The sequence below is a fragment of the Epinephelus fuscoguttatus genome, linkage group LG16 (genome assembly GCF_011397635.1).
Source record: "Epinephelus fuscoguttatus linkage group LG16, E.fuscoguttatus.final_Chr_v1".
Taxonomy (NCBI): Eukaryota; Metazoa; Chordata; class Actinopteri; order Perciformes; family Serranidae; genus Epinephelus; species Epinephelus fuscoguttatus.
Window position 1 is genome coordinate 18,303,809 of NC_064767.1, and position 17,023 is coordinate 18,320,831.

The window sequence follows — 17,023 nt, forward strand, 5'->3', positions numbered from 1 at the left end:
TCAAACTTAATGAACAGGGAAACTGGGGAGATTGCGGACTGAGTGCTGAAGGAAAAATGGCTCCAGTACTAAGTGTCCAACGCAGCTCTCTGATAGCGGCCCATGAGTCACATCATAAAGAGATATCCATATTTTCAGCAGCAATACAACACTTTCATGAAGCTCTTAGTGCAACAGTTCAGTTCCACTCTGCAGTATCTTAATGCATATCATGTTACCACAATCCTCCCTCCAAGTTAAGTGCTTCTGTGGGAGAAAAGGAATGCTGGCATATATGTTTAGACAGTATCTCTGCCATCATATCTCTTTGTTGAAAGGGGGAAAGTGATTAAACTTCTGATGCAGGGGGCGGACAAGACAGAGCAGACAGTGTTTAAGGTAGGGTGGGGAGAGGTGAATGAAGCAATCATAGTTATGGATTACACAGAGAGTCAAGATGCAGTTCTTTATCCCCTAAGTGCAGGGGTTTTGCGCTCCCTGGAAGAAAAAAAGAAAAAAAAAAACAGCTTGTCTCTCTCTTTCTTCCTCTGTCTGTGTTCCTTCGATCGCCTCTCATCCGGCATCGAGCTCTTTTTCCACCTCTTCCTGTTCAGGTTCTTTGGTGTTGACAGACTGTCAGAGATGTCTCGATAACAGAAATCACAACTTTTTGTTAACACTTAAAGGCCAAACACGTTACCACAGCAAGCAACAAACTGTTATTAATAGTATACTTCTCCTAAGCCAGTAAAAATTAGATCTTTTCATTAATGGTACAGTAATTAACACCGAACACACTGGAACATCACTGAGGGTTTGGTCACGAGTTTGGTGAACAAAAAACATACGAATCAGTTGCTAATTTTTACTTGTCATTTACGTCTTGCAGAAGATTGAACATAGCCTGACATCCCAAGACAGATTTGCAAAAGCGAAGTAATCTGGAAACTCTCCAAAGGGTGTTACCAATGGCTGCAGAACAAAATGGCCCTGGCTGCTATCAGACAGACCCATAACCAATCGGAGCAATGAAACCTGATCTGGCGTGGAGCAGCAGACAAATGTAAACAGACTACAGCATGCAGAGATAAGCTGGGATGGTGTAGCATCAATATTTATGTGAAAGAGCATTGCTGTTTTTCAGAATAGTACTTCAACAGAAAGCTACACATCAGCTGCAGCCATCTTGGCTGCTTTCGAAAATGCCTCAATGGCACTCTTCTTTCCTAAGCTAGGTTTATACTAACCCTAGAGTCCCTGGCACGAGGGTGCATGAGGCAAAATGACATCAAGCATGACGCTCTGCAAGTGAGTCATCGTCTGAAACTTGCCCCATATTAGATAACCCATTGTCATTGGCCCAGCCTTGGCAGGGTTGGCTTAAAATTTGTATGAATGTAACCGGTAGACTTTAGTCTGTGTTGTGTTGATATGAAGAGGCCCAGATCATGGATATCTTTGGAGGCGATCTCTGTTTACGCCTTACAACTGACAACAAGAAGTAAAAACAAAATCCTACATCAATTACGACCATATAAACTCAAACCCCTACACAAATTAAGTGACACAGGAATATGTTAGCATATTATACAATAGCTTAACAGCACTTACACACAGAAATTACTTCAAGAGCAATGTTCCTCACCTCTCCCATGGAGTTCAACAGCAAAAGGGCAGAGATAAGGCAGGAGACACCCCTTTATAGATGACGTAGGGGTACAGAAACTGTGTATCAAGCGTTCCACATATTGACTATGGAGGCCTGAGCGTGTCAGTTAAGAACAACTGAAATAAATTCTGTATAATTATAATACTTAATATTATAAATGTACTTAGTTACACATATTTGTATAAATGACGCTGTTACATCAACAGTCATGGGCAGAACTCGCAGTTTTGGCTGGCTCTCAGGTTAGACTGAAAAAAAAAAAAATGCAAAAGATCTTTTCATTTCACAATCACGTCAATATACCATCCAAAAATGACTTTGTTTTCTGGGAAGCTATGTTAAAAGTTGACAAATATTTAACAAAACTGTCACTGTTGCCTTTTTGAGTGTTTGGAGCAGCTCCCAAAGAGGTGTGAAAACTACTCAAAAGTGGAAACTCTGGTCTTTCAATTCATTAAACTGTGAGTCAGTCGACTAATAAAAGGAAGAGCTGTTATCTCAGGTGTTATTGAGGTGCTCCACTGTATGTGTCATCACACCCGAGGATGCTTCTGACAGCAGAGCGCCGTGACTAGCTGGGTTCTGTCCACACGCCCATTTCCCTGCTGATGCAGTGCTATTATAGTCTCTGAGGTGAAAAGACTGGCTTTGACTCACCACGCTGAATGAAGTCAGTGAGAGATAATTACGTGTATGCCTTTTAAACTTTTAATTTTCCTTTCGCTGGTTTGTAATTTTAAAAAGTTAATTTAAAGTTATTTTTCAATTTAGAGATCTGTGAATCCATATTGACAAAATAATTAAGTTAAACACTGAAAAATATAACAAAGACCCACAAGCAGTGCAGAGACATTTTGTAAGATAAATACTAATGGGCTAAAAAGTCTGCACAGCCTGGACCTCTAAATAATAAGCAGCACAATGTTCCTTTCATGTGTAGACTGTATGAAACCTGGTAGTGCTGCTTTGATGCCATGAATTGTTTTGTCTGTGTTATGTCAAAATAAAGTCCATTCACTTCTACAGAACGAGCAACTGAGATGGTTGGCCACTCGAGCAGTGAAGTAATGACACCTCACTGCTGTTTTCCAGCTGTTAAGTGGAGGTGTGGAGGCTGCTCCTCTTTGATAACTGACAGTGGAGGATTTTTGAGTGGGTCACACCACTGTCTCTTAAATATGTAACAGCGCAGTCAACCACTGAAGCAGAACAAAATGGACCAGAGGCAGAAAAGACACAATTCACTGACATGAGTGATGTGCCGATCCAAAAATCTCTTATCTTGACTGTTACATATTTCACCACGGTCTAAATATGAGTGCTGGGCTGCATGATTGAATCATTATCGCTGTATTTACACGGGTATTTACAGACAGATATACATCGTGATGCAGCAAATGTTTGAAAATCACATTAAGCAATCAAACAATGCTTAAAGGAAAGAACTGTGTGCCATTATGTGTTTAGTCTTTATAGACCCTTTTAGGGCCGATGTCACAATGACGTCAGTTTGTTAGCTGGAGGCAAAACACGACTCGCCACCACAAGGCTGTAGGCTACACAGGAGTCTGAAAGTGTCGTCTTGCTGAGTTACTGGGAGCAAGAGTAGAAGGAGTCATGGCTCAAAATGTGCGATGAGACGAAAGGACTGAACGGAGGCAATGATCAAATATGCTCACATGTGCAGCGCCCACTTCGTATCAGGTATGGGAAAACGTTATGTGAATTAAGGGTTATCATGTCCACCTAATCAGACAGTGGGAAAGAGATTTCTCCACAACGCTAACTTTTTAGTGCATTAGCTAACGTTAGCTTCGATAGCGAAAACAAACCAGAGGAAACTGTTCAAGTATCGTCCTCCTTTGTAAGATTGGCAAAGTAATCAACCACAAAGCCATCCCACCTTCAGTCCTGCCGAATCATCCATCCACTCAGTGAGAACATACGGGTCAGCCAGTCTGGTCCTGTTGGTCAGTGTTTACTTATTCAAGTAACACTCACGATCCCAGAGAGCGAGTGACCTGACATGATGTGTTCGTAAATTCAGTCTGATGCCCTACTCTAAAATAAGAGCGTTCAAAGAAACTGAGCTTTATATTTCTGTATGAATTAATGAATGGTTAAGTTGATCCCATGTTCACTCTGCTTGGCGCTCTGCTGCTCCGTCTCTACAGAGTGCCTGGAGTGCGGTCTGCCACTCCAATAGAGCGGTGCTTTGGATAACCAATAACATTCATACAGTGCTCAGAATTTACAAATGGTCCAGTTTGTGCCAGTGTGCACTCCAGCACTTGGAATGAGTATTTCTGAATGCACCACTCTCAACATCTTCCTCCATTGCCTAAAACAAGCCAACAGAACGTGCTAGCTAGCGCTGGCTAATGTCTGTGGGAAATTGTTTTGCCTCCAGCTGGGGTTTAGCTTAGCCCACCAAAAAACGTCATACTGTTTACTAACAGTAAAAGGGTCTCTGTGTTAAACAAAAACTTCAATAACTAATTTTGGTACTTTTAATCACAGTTTGCTCAAAATCATCAATTCAAACTTCAGAACTTTGTAAAGTAACATCAAGATAAGATCCTATCAACACAATATGATTCTGCTAAAAGGCTGTAAAAGTTATTACTGAATTACACCTTTTGCCAACATACAGTGAGCAAGCAAACTCTGGTGGATGGAGCATGAAAAATTGTCCAGATATAATACGAGTGACAAGGACAATGAGGGAGTCTATTGAGCTGTGATAGAGCCCAAGGAGCGGCTTGCTGTTGCTCTGTAACAGGTTGGAGGAGCACAAAGCTTTGCAAACAGGGCACCAGGGCGAGCGGTTTTTCAAGCAAGCGACACCAGAGGTTTTCTCTAGTTCATGAGCACTCTTTTTTGCTCGCTGACTGTCCTTTTTTGTTCCTTGCCCGTCTGCCCTTGTGTAACAGTCTGTCCCCTCTCTGAATTCAGAGGTTTTTTTCCAGTCCATAAACACAGCGCAGGCGGACTTCTATTTTTTCCTCAGCAGCAGTTTGTGAAATTTTGAGTCGCAGGATGGATCAGTTGATCCAATCACAGGTCAATGGATGAGAGAAGCAGCTGTTTGTAAGTGAAAGCAAACAAGACACAGCCAAATAAAAGGTTAACTTTCACTTTAACTGCATCTGTCATTGTGCTGCTCCTCCTGTGCCCAGTGTGAGAATGTGGAGCAATAATTTAGCGAATGGTATCTAAATTCCAACAGCACTCGTAGTGAACAGTCCAGCTCCAAAACATGTCAGCAGATGTTTCAAACATGGTAAGCCGCCACAAGTAAATTAATGTGTGGGAAGCCCTGCAAAATAAATATTCTCAAACAAACAAGGACCTAAGGGTGTCCTGATAATCTAATGGCTAATGCACATGCCAGAGCTGCAACAACTCTCTATTTCTCTCCTCACTTCCTGTCTGTCTCTATACTGTCTTACACAAAAGAGCTGAAAATGTTTCAATTCCAGCTTTTCCAGTGTGAGAATTTGCAACCTGAACATCTTTAGGTGTTGAGCTGTTGGTTGGACAAAACAAAACATTTCAAGATGTCACCACGGACTCTGTAAAACTCTGGGAAACGGTTATGAGCGCTTGTCACTATTTCCTGAAATTTTATAGGCAAATAATGGAGATTTTATTTGATAATGAAAATAACTGTCAATTGCAGCCCCAGAAAATACAAGCATATTGTATGAGTAACATGCCAGAGTCTTGCCTCTGCTTTAAACTTTGAGCTGTGCTTTCAGGTTGTCCTTCGTACACCAGGGCAGGTTCGTAAAACCACAAATGTGCTGACCATACATTAGGTTTATTAGGTGCACCAAGCTAAAACGAATACAGTCTAATACAACAGTCCTGCAATAAATCCTCCCTTATCATTTTGGAGGCTGCAGTTTGAGGTGTTTCTGTTATTAAGCCGCATTGCTATAAATTGGATGGACAAAATAACAGAAACACCTGTCATCCATCTTCCCCAACAGATGGTTATAATATCATATGTGTAAAAACATTGCAGACACAGGCTTTAATGCAATTGTTGCTGCAGCCAAATGAATAAGTCTCACAGTGTTCTTCCGTACTCAATTAAGCTTCTCGGTTAGTGTGCAATGAGCTGGTCTAGGTTTAGGAAAGCAGCAGGAGACACTGAATTCCTCAGAAACCCCAACTGAGCTGAACAACAGCAACAAAGTGCCTCGTGTGCTAACTAACTAGAGAGAGCAGTCATTTCTCAAGAGATTTGACGTCCTCATCAATCTCAGATCAGCCTCCTCCCCTCCGTGCAGGTAATGAAAATTGCGGACTCATCAGTGTAACAAAAGTGCCAGATTGCATCTTAAGTGGCTCCTCCCCGTCCCCATTTACAGTGCGGCGCCATGTCATCTGATTGATCAAGTTACCAAATGAAAAACAAAGCGCTATAAATTATGCCAAGATCTAAGTCATAAAACCCGGGAGATGCCAGGAGCACATGGGTTCATAAATTAGTTATCAGTGGAGGCTATTTTACCCATAATGCCAGAGCGCTCAAACTCACTGCAACACAAGGAGTATTTGTTTAATCACCATGTTTACAACCTTATTACATCCCCATTAGCATCATAATAGCAGCAGACTGTCCTGTCATACTCATATTTAAAACACCCACAGCTACAACACTCTGGCCTTTTGCAGGAACAGGAAGAACAATTGCCAATATCATTAATTAAAAAAAAAATGCGTTTATAGACTGTTACCAAACAAGCAGACACAAGAATGGTGGATTGGGAAAAAATAAATAAATAAAAAGATTAAGAGAAAAGGGCTGGCACTGTGGCTCACCTCTTTTCCACACAGGGTGAAGACATATCATTTCTGTGTGTGGTTTACATGTTCTGCTTTTTGCCAAGCGCTGCAGCTCTCGTGAGGAGGAAGCTAAATGTCCCACTGTATATGTCTCTAATGGTTCTGACTTTTCTGAGTGCATGCTGGCTCCGGCTCAGCACTGCTAACACGGAAAATTGACGATTAATGTCAGCTCGCTGAGAAACAGTTTATGTAAAAATGTCTCATCAACACGTTCGTCAACCCTCCGAGCGCTCCCAGGAGACTCTCAGTTTCCACTAACTTCACTAAGTGTCCAACAATGTCACACTTCTCACATATTTCTCCCAGTAGCAAATGCATTTGCAAACAAAACAAAAAAAGTACATACAGCTCAGAAGAAAATAATTCCACTCATTCCATGAGTCTACAGCTGCACGTGTTCACTCTCACCTGTCCAGACTGACTGAGTTGGCAGAGCGCCACAGAAGAGATGTTATGCATAACTCCAGACACCCTTGAGAGAAGGATCCTCCAACAGACGCTTCTTAACCTTTCTGTTAAATATGCTTATATTAAAATGTACTTTATAATACTTTACCCCAAAATATTTGTCAATCGTGCCTTCATGAGGTTAGTATCCGAGTTTGTTTCCTGTTTTTTACACTGTAAAGACAATCCATCAGTTAGTCATGTGAACTCCATATCATTCTTGGTAAATATTCTTAATGTTCTGTTGCATATTAATTAGGGATGCACCAATCCAATATCTGGATCGAATATCGGCCCGATATCATCAAAATAGATGGATCAGGTATCGGAAAACACAACCTACAGCTGAGGCGATCCTTTCCCTTTAAATCTACTGCGATGTGAGCTACGTCATACGTCATGGAGCGAAGGAGAGAATCTGCTGTGTGGAGGTATTTCATACTATTTCAACTGCTGTTGCACAATTGTTTTGTTAATAATAAATGAATAAATAGTTCATCACTGCATTAATCTGTTTCATCTTGTTTCATTTTATCTTAGGAAAGAACTGTGTATCAGTGCCTGATGCCTCTAGTCTTTTCTGTTCTACATGTAAAGGTATATACCTTTTTAGGTCAACCATGGCATCAGATCGGTATTGGGTATCGGCTGATACTCAAAGCCACAGCATTGGGATTGGTTTCCAAACTGAAAAAGCTGGATCAGTGCATCTCTAATATTAATACATCACAACTATCTTTTCAAAACTACTGATTATTTTCATCAATTAATTGTTTGATCTTTAAAATAGTCAAATGTCAAAAAGTGAAGAAAGTAAATCTTATTCCAGATTTTCAAATGTGAGAATTCGTGAATTGGTTTTGGACTGGTGGTGGGACTAAACAAGACATTTAAAGAAGTCACCTTGGACTCTGTGAATTTTTGGAAAAGCGTAATCAGCATTTGTCACCAACTCCTCACATTTTATAGACAAATATTGAACATATTGATCAACAATGAACTGTCAATTGCAACCCTAGGAAATAATAGCACATTGTAAATAATGCCAGTCTGTTGCCTCTGCTTTGTTGTGCGTGAAGGAATTGTGTCATGCTATAGCCTTTGCCTTTGCCAGTAATATAATGGATGGACAATGGATGACAGTTATGCTTAAGATAACAGACGGGTCAGCAGAAGGCCTACAAGAGGCCACGAGGTCAGGCTACTTGACCTTTGTTATGAACGCACTCCATCTATCGTCTCCCAGTTGTGGCCGAGGGAGTACAGCTGCCCAGATAAGGGGGGAGGGAGATTGGCCTGTGCTCCAGGCTCAACAGACGAGAGTCTCTTTTTAGATATGTGTATTTTGTAAGAAACAGGTGAGGCGCTTTAGAGGTGAGCGTGCTTGTTGTTTAAAGTTAGTAACCAATAAACACTTCACAAAGCCACAGATGGGGACAGAATAAACTTATTTGGGAAGGTTGGGTGACTGGCAAGAGAATACTGTTTGGGTTAAATGCAAGAACTGGGCGAAGACACCCTCAGAATCTCTGGACAGCACACACAGTGTTACACTCTGTATGTTGAGCTGTGATTCTCCTCGATCGAGTCTTCATTAAATAGTGTGTGATCCACTGAAGTCTCCTGAGGTCTTCTTCAGCTATTAAATTATCTGCTCTGAAATACCTCGCATAAATGTGCAGACGATCGGGCTGTTCTTGCAAATTGTTTGTATGTTTTCCTACAAAAATCAATGCACCAAATTTTGTACATATCCCAAGTATTCTGAAAGGCTGTGATCACGTGACCAATGTGCTGATGGCAGTAATAAAGGAAGCAGTCCTGAGTGCTTTTAAGGGAGCAGGATGGGGTAGTGGATGGGATACCAAAAACCAGACTTTCTCCTAGGACTTGCCCTGGAGTTGCATACTCCATGTAAACTTTGAGTGAACTTAGAGTCCTTTTAAGGTATGTCCTTGTTTCTTTCCCTAAACTTAACCTTACAAAATTTTATTTGCCTAAACCTAAGGACACCCAACCATGTTTCTTTTCCTGAACTTAACCACTGGAACTTTTATATCCTAAACCTAATCTCTGTCACTTTATGTTAATAACCTAACTGTACAGTATATTAAGGATGCAACATCATTCGTGGGGCGCAAATTTGTAGGATATTATACAACTGTTGTGGATGCATTTTTCATTGGATATCATACGAACCGTTCTATGAAAATATGTAGAGACGATACACTCAGTATATTTTGTGCACCTAGCTAAAACACTTGCAGCCCAATACAACAGTCCTGCTACAAATCCTAAAAATGTTTCAGAGAGGTGCTGATTTATCTTAATGATACTTTTGGAGGTTATAGTTTGTGGTGCTGTTGAACTGTCTTGCATTACACACAGAGGTGTTCCTGTAATGTAGCCCAGTGGTTCCAAACTGGTCCAGCCACAGGGTCTAGATTTCTCCTCAGTCACTGATTCAAAGTTTAATATATTCAGCATCACATTTGCATTGGGCCATGCCGTCAAGCTAGTTTGCTGTCTCTGTCAAATAGCTGTCTTTAGTCATTGACTCCACTCCCTAATAAAACAGCACTTCAAAATAAAAGCACTGTGCCAGAATTTCACTATACATGTACTTCAAAATAAAGCATGTTTTTTAGAAACTAGAAACGCGTTCCATTTGGAATGGATCTGTGACCCACTTTTGGACCACCACCCACCAGTTGGGAACCACTGATTTAGCCTACCCTCATTGATATAGCATGGTGAAGAAAAGAAAAATAAAATCATCTGTAACAACTATAAAATGCCTGAAAACAGTGGTGCATGCATCCGAGTTTCCCAGAGTCCAATGTGACTCCTTTAAAAGTCTTGTTTTGGTCCGACTGACACCCAGAAATGAAAGATATTTAGTTTATAGTGATATAAACCACAGAAAAGCAGCAAATCCTCACATAGAGAAGCAGGAACCAGACATTATTTGGCATACACATGTGATCATCTTTCTGTCACACTACTAACTAGACCTATTTGACAAATGGTTTCAGCTCAATTTCAGTAGGCACAAACACACAAAATTGCATAGTCTAGCTTTAACCCCGCTAAATACTAAAATAGTAAATGGCCGCATTTGTATAGCACTGTGCAATTTGTCTCCCATTGATCCAATCACATACACACACACTAACAGCAGTGAACTACCATGTTAGCCTGACCATTGGGAGCAATTTGGGGTTCAGTGTCTTGTCCAAGGCAGTCACAGCCTCCCCTAATTCAGAGCATCGAATCACAAAGCGGCACTCCACTAAATCAGAGCCGACGAGTGATGATGTTATAAAAGAGAGCTACACACAGTGCGTCAGATATTACAGTAAATGACCAAAAAGTCTCAATAACTGACGTCATAGCTGTGTAATGTCTCACCTCAGACTGTAAGCTGATCTGAACTTGGCAACAGTGAGCAAAATCAAGCACGTAGGATACCTGTCACAGTAACGCAACACCAGCTGCTCAGCTCCAGTGTGCAACTCAAAACCAGGGAATGTAAATGAGCTTGATGTCTAAATAAGCATGTCATACACAGACACACACGTGCAACAAATTCTATAAAAAGAAAACTAACTGATTAATAAACAGAGCAAATGTGAAGTCAGTTTGGTTTGGTGTGCTAGACCAGTGCAGAGCTATTCATTACCGACTGTGAGATGTAATCAGCAGTAGCAAGGGAGCCCCAGTGCTCTAATGACGGGAGTGATTAGCCCTGGCTAACAGGCTGGCCTGCGCATGGCTCACACCCAGCTCGAGATAGCATTCAAATACCAAACAGAAAGCAGGCTAAACATCCAGGCATGCAGCTGCAGCTACAGCCTTATCTCTCTCCAGTTCACATATACCAGGACAATTCATTAACTGATTGCCGTAAGGTATTTGATCAATGAGACAAGGAGACTTTTGAGAGGACACTGTAACTCATGCTCTGCACTGCTGGGCCAGACACTCCTTTCACACTCCCTGACAATTTCAGCTGCACCAGGCAACCTTGAGTTTACTATGAGAGCTAAATCTTGAAACTGGACTGGACATCAGTAAACTGCACACATCTTGCGTGTGTTTACTAATCCCGCTGGTCAGTGATGTTTGAACATAAGGACACTAAAGGGATGACAGACATAAATGATCCGTGGCCTCTGAATGGAGCACTCACTTTTTGCCTTTTAGGAAACACCTTTTTAATTTGCTCTTAAAGTCAGAGTGAAATGGAAAATGGCTTTTACACCTCATTAGTTTTTCCATTTCCATGTCATGATACACACATACTTGAAAGTAAAAACCCCAGAATTTGCATTTTTAGACATTTTCCTATCCAAATCTCAGTTTTACTTCCTACAAAATGGTGCATCTCTAATGGTCTGCGTTATGGCACCAAAGTAGGCCTAATAACTTCAATCAATAATGTATTTTGGCAAAATCAACTTTCAAATCTCTACCTAACGGATATCAGACTGCTTCAACTTTGAGTGATCGCTCCCTGGATTATTATCACCTGCCCTGATCTTTCAGCATTGACACTTCGAACAAACTGCATACAAAGCGCTTTGCAAATTCGAAAAACACAACTGTATTCATCGACAACAGAAATACAAAAGCCATAATAAAAGTGAGCATCAACACATGCTGACAACGAAGCAGAGATAGTAGATTCAATCCACACCGGCCCTGACCTACACTCAGCGTCTCTGTCCACAGGAACATCCGTCTGTCAGCAGCAGCTCCTGGGGAACGGAGAGGACAGCGGCCAAGCTGCCTTCACCAGGCTGACTAACAGCAGACATTAACTGCAGCAAAATATTTTTCACGTCAGCTCTTTGAGAAGAAATCAACAGTGTTTGTATTTACTGATTCGTGGATTTTACTCCCCAGTTCACCAAAACCAGTGAGGGGAATCTGCCCTTCACAGACAGACGTGGAGCTGATCAATCAATGTAGATACGGCTGATAAGTTAAAACACATAGTGGGATATATGTGTGATGCAAACAGCTGTCTTTGCAGATTAGTTAAGCTGTTTAAACTACACATATATTATTTATACATGTCAGAGTCGGTGTGCATTATAAACTATCTTCATGTTGTGGCTTTTGAATGTATGGAGGCTTTTGCATTTTGGATACTGAGGGGTTAGAACCAGAGAGGCATAAGAGACAATTTGGATTCAAATGAGTTATATGTATATCAAATAAAACTTCTCGAGCTCTTTCTATTGCCAAAGGGGTACTTGAATTATAAATCAAAACCCACAAGATTTCACACTGAAAACTGAGCTATTTGGGGCCAAAAAGGCTGTAAGTCCACTTGCTCACTTAAAAAGATATATTCTTTAAATAAATGTCAAAATATTGCTCAATAAATATATAGTCATCCACATGTTTATGAAGTTTCAATATTAAAGATTTAAATCAACAAACAAAGTCAGGACAAAGCACAACCATCTTTGTTTTGGCTGTCATGTAAAGCTGTCACTTACGCCCCTCTGGTCCTCACCCCTTGATTTGCAGTTTGTTTAAAACATCTCGGCCACCGCATCTTTCATTAGAGTATGACAAATTAGGGAAGACATTTTTAAAAGAAGATGATTATTGCCAATTTGAATTTTAAGTTATTGCTTCACGAGGGCAGGAAGAAACACAATCAGAAACTTAATTAGCGCTCGGTAATGTATCAACATAACACATTATGTAGGGCTTCCCAATTATGGCTGTCATTACCACAATTATTCATCCATCTTTGAGGAAAAAAAACTGTTTAATCTAATGTCAAATTGTACTAAAAATGTAAAATGTCAAAATAATTTTTTTCTTGACATGAAACCAGCTCAAAATAAAACAGCCACAGCGCCATGCAGCCGAATCAAAGAGTTGTTAATATGCAGCCGCAGCCTGTTTAGAAAGTAAAGACCGAATAATTACAGTGTGATCAAAACAAACACTTACGATTAGAAAGACAGTTGACCTATGAATCCGGAGCACTTGATTCAATACACCAAAGCAGAGCTATCAATGGATGTAAGTGTAAATATCACAGCCAATCAAGCTTAATTAATTGCATAAGCCACAACTTTAACCTTATCCTGATACAACTGCACAACTGTTGTTTCATCCGGGTCTCAAAGGCTGCATTTGTCCATAAATACTTAATGTTCTTAATGCACCAAAAGTGATCAGTACTCACATGATCAACATCAGTAGTATTTGTAGTGGGGGTTTTGGTAAAGGGCTGTAAACCCCCACTGCATTGCCCTTAAATTGAATGTTCTTGTTTGTCTTCAATCACTAACACCGCAGGTTCTTCCCTCTGTACGATGATGTAACTGCTATTATGACGAGTGATTTCTAACTGAGTGCTCATCGTATGCATGTGGCAGTGGGAGAGAGTAGCCCTCAGTGCGAACAGTATTCTCAATGTGCACTTGACACAGAAATGAAAAGCTATTACGGAGCTGATGTTCATTCCGTTTCCCTAATTATATAACTTCTTTTTTTCCCCCCACCTCTGTTACAAAGTGCATTTTATCTTATTCCCTGTGGGGGCAGCGTGCTGAGCTGACAGGTGCTGATTCAAAGCACAGACATAAAGAGGTTGGGGTGTTTAGCCTGGGTATTTCGGCTGGAAACACTGACCCTAATGGGAAAATGTATAAACACCATTATGAGCTTTTGCAGTGCTGCCAGCAGCAAATGAAAAATTTAATGTGGGCCTCAAGTGCTCTCATGATTATTGTGATGGGCTGGGATGGTTTGAACATGATAAACCCTGTGCACCTGTTTATGCAATGTACTTTCACACAGACGAAAATATGCTTGTTCTAAGTAGAAGAACTAAGAGGAAATGAGCGCTCCAGTGTTTGTTATGTTCATTCAATGTCCACAGGGATGATAAGGAGGTATGCTAGATTAATAGCAATGGTGACTTAATTAATAAATAATTAAACATGTGACTTTAATGAACAGTATCCAAAAATATATCAGAGGGTTGTGTGTAACTGTTTTTAAAGACATATTGTCTAACCACGCTCACGCTCTGGCTGTCCCATCTTGTACTTTTCCTCCCTGCAATATTTAAAACCGACTGGCCACATATTTCCACATACTGTTTTTATTGAACAACACTGCTAACACAGCTTTGCAAACTCAGTGACAAATACATTGCACTTCCTAAAGCTGCACAATGACAGCCTCCCGCTGGTTTCCTGGTGGAAAGCTTTTAATGTGAAGTAGCACATAAGTCACAACGCTGGAGTGAAAAACCAATGAGATTCAGTGCGAAGCTACAAAAGAGAGACTTTAAAAAAAAGCAGCACTTGCTCTCTGGTCACCAGCACAGATAAACATGTATTGAACAGCACAAAGCTTTGGTTAGGAGGAGGAAAATGTCGCATGTTGCCAAACAGGACCATAATAGAACGGACCACTTATCTATTGTTGTGTGGCTGCATGTACTCACTGCGTGGCACAGCACAGAATGACTATACCGGCTCTGTGGGAACACAGCCAAAGTAATCTCTATAAACAGATATATGCATATGGATGCAGAATCTGTAGGCAAAGAGACAAGATTTTGGTATCAGAAGGTACCTGCTTGCTACATCGGATCTGGCAAAGTATTGTCCATTGCCTCAGGTGGATACCCCAAGGGTTAAAGCGACAATCACAAAGTGGATATAATCATACATTATTGATAGGGATGCATTTAACATCGGTATGAGCCAATACTTGCCTTATTGACTGCAATTGGCCTATCAAAGATTTAACTTGATATTCCCTGATGGCTGTGGCCGATATTCTTCTGTTGTGCCACATCCATTTTTCGCATGCCAAAAAGCAAAGTTCAAGACTTATGGCCACAAACTTAAACTAAGGAATAAGTACAAGAAGAATAAATTCACTGTTTGGCAAATGGGCTCTGTGATCTCATTATTGCATGAAGAGATGGCCAGTGGATGTGACACCAGATACAAGTCGTCCCAGGGACAGTAGAGAACATGTTTGTGACAAATAGAAATCTTCCCCTTCAGGACAGAAGGACTTGGCAAACTCAATAAAACTCAGCACAACTTCAATCAGAAAGACTTTCTATATGCTATATCCCTTCACAATTGTCTCTCTCTCTGTCCCACTCCCACCAATCATGATGCTACTGCCAAACTTTAACTCTGTTCTCCTCTCTGCTCCTGTCAGCTGTCATTTTAAACAGAATCATCAAGCCCACCTCAACCCCATTCACCTCCAGTATCCAGAGCCCGGGACGAGCTCATCAAAAGCCCATTCCTCTTCACATCCAGATCCTCAGCTCCCTCTTCATCACATCACATTGCCACAACTAGCGTAGAGACTCCATAGGGGGGTTCCCTAATCTACCACATCTTTACCACCCTCCAGGAGTCTCTCATGACTGAACTATTGTCATGTCAGAGGAAGCACCCGATAAATTCCCTTTTAATATTTAATTATGTTAAAATCAGCAGGAGGAGAGCTAGTTACCATTAACTGAAAGCAACTGGTGATTACAACGAACAGCTCACAGAGGTTGTATTGAGTCACATAATGATGCGTTCAAGTTCTGTTCAGTGAAACTGAGTATAAGGCGAAGTCTAACATTACCATAATGTGTTCAGACTTTTGACTTTTCAAGACTTTTGAAACATTTTTTTTTTAAATTAAAAAAGACATTTTTCCATGTGAAAGGTTATATCAAAGGTGGTTTCACAAATATCTATGATTGATTATGTGCTCATTGTGTTCAGTGTAATAAAGGGCTTAATTACTTAAAAACGGTCTAGTTATTTTTTATAGCATAGATTTCTTTGTTTTCCCAGCACAAAAGGGGGGATAAATAATAACAAAAACAAAATAAATAGCATTCAAACATCTGTGCTGGCTACTGGCCAAATTGTTATTTTAATCACGGGCATCAGTATCGGCCCAGAATTTAAAATCAGTGCATCCCTAATTATTGCCCGTTTCAAAAGCAGTGGATGACTGGCTGTCATGTATTATGGAGACATAATTATCTTTTTAACATTCAGTAGGACAATTTTCAATTTATACTTTTCTGTGACCCCACCATTCACGTGAATTTTGGGGGTATTCACCCCAGGAGAATTTCTTAGACAGCTGAAAGCTAAACTAACCAATCTAAAGCATTTTGAAGCAAAAATTCCAGTTGATTTGAACACTGTTACAGGAAAGGTTAAGATGTTATGATCACACACTTAAAATGATAAATGTTTAATGTATTTCTTTGAGCTGTCACCACCGACATTGAGAACTTAACAAACCCCTTTTAAATGTAGAAGCAGACAATATATTTCCAAGAAACCTAAGTTGAATACTTGATTGTTTTCTGTCCCAGACTCCAGGACAGTGTTTATCCTTGCTCGCCCCCTTTCAAGTCACCTGTGCCTGCCCTGTCTTCACCTTCTTTCTCTCTCTGAATCATCTGGGGCAACAATGAGAGTGTCGGTGACTGTGTGTCCATTGATGTGATGGCTGAAAAGGATAATGACTCACTCAGTCCACAAGTGTCAACATGAGATCATTCTTTAACTACTGGATGCTGTTCATATCTAAACAATATAGGGCTACATGATGGATAGCTGTAACATTAACTGAATGTAGGCTGTTGCGTTCTGGAGCTTTAAGTTGACCTGCTTTTATTAACCTCCATGCCTCCTCTGCTGCCATCGATCTCATCTCCTTTTTCCTTTTTCTACTGATGACAAGGTGAACATGCAGTAGAAACACAGCAATGGAACCAGCTACTTTTTTTCACTTTTTCAGCTCACCCTCTTTAATAGTTTTCCACAGAAAAGCCAAATGTCTCTGTTTCTTCTCATGGTTACTGGGACTCAAATACAGGAGATACAAAACTTGGGTTGCAAGACGACAGATTTCTTGCAAGTCTGAAGGACAGCTGGAAGCTAGTGTCAGCTGTTCATTTCAGTAGAGCATAGACCCGACTCATCCTTGCCTGACTTTGCTGTTCAGCTTTTAATATAACAGACATACTTACTTTACACTACATAC

The 17,023-nt window shown here is 40.6% G+C and overlaps 1 protein-coding gene across 1 annotated transcript in view; it reads right to left on the reverse strand.

Moving 5' to 3' along the window:
- LOC125903130 (protocadherin-15-like) overlaps window positions 1-17,023 on the reverse strand; it is a 324,152-nt gene that overhangs the window by 228,486 nt on the left and 78,643 nt on the right. The gene's annotated exons all lie outside the window — the stretch shown is intronic.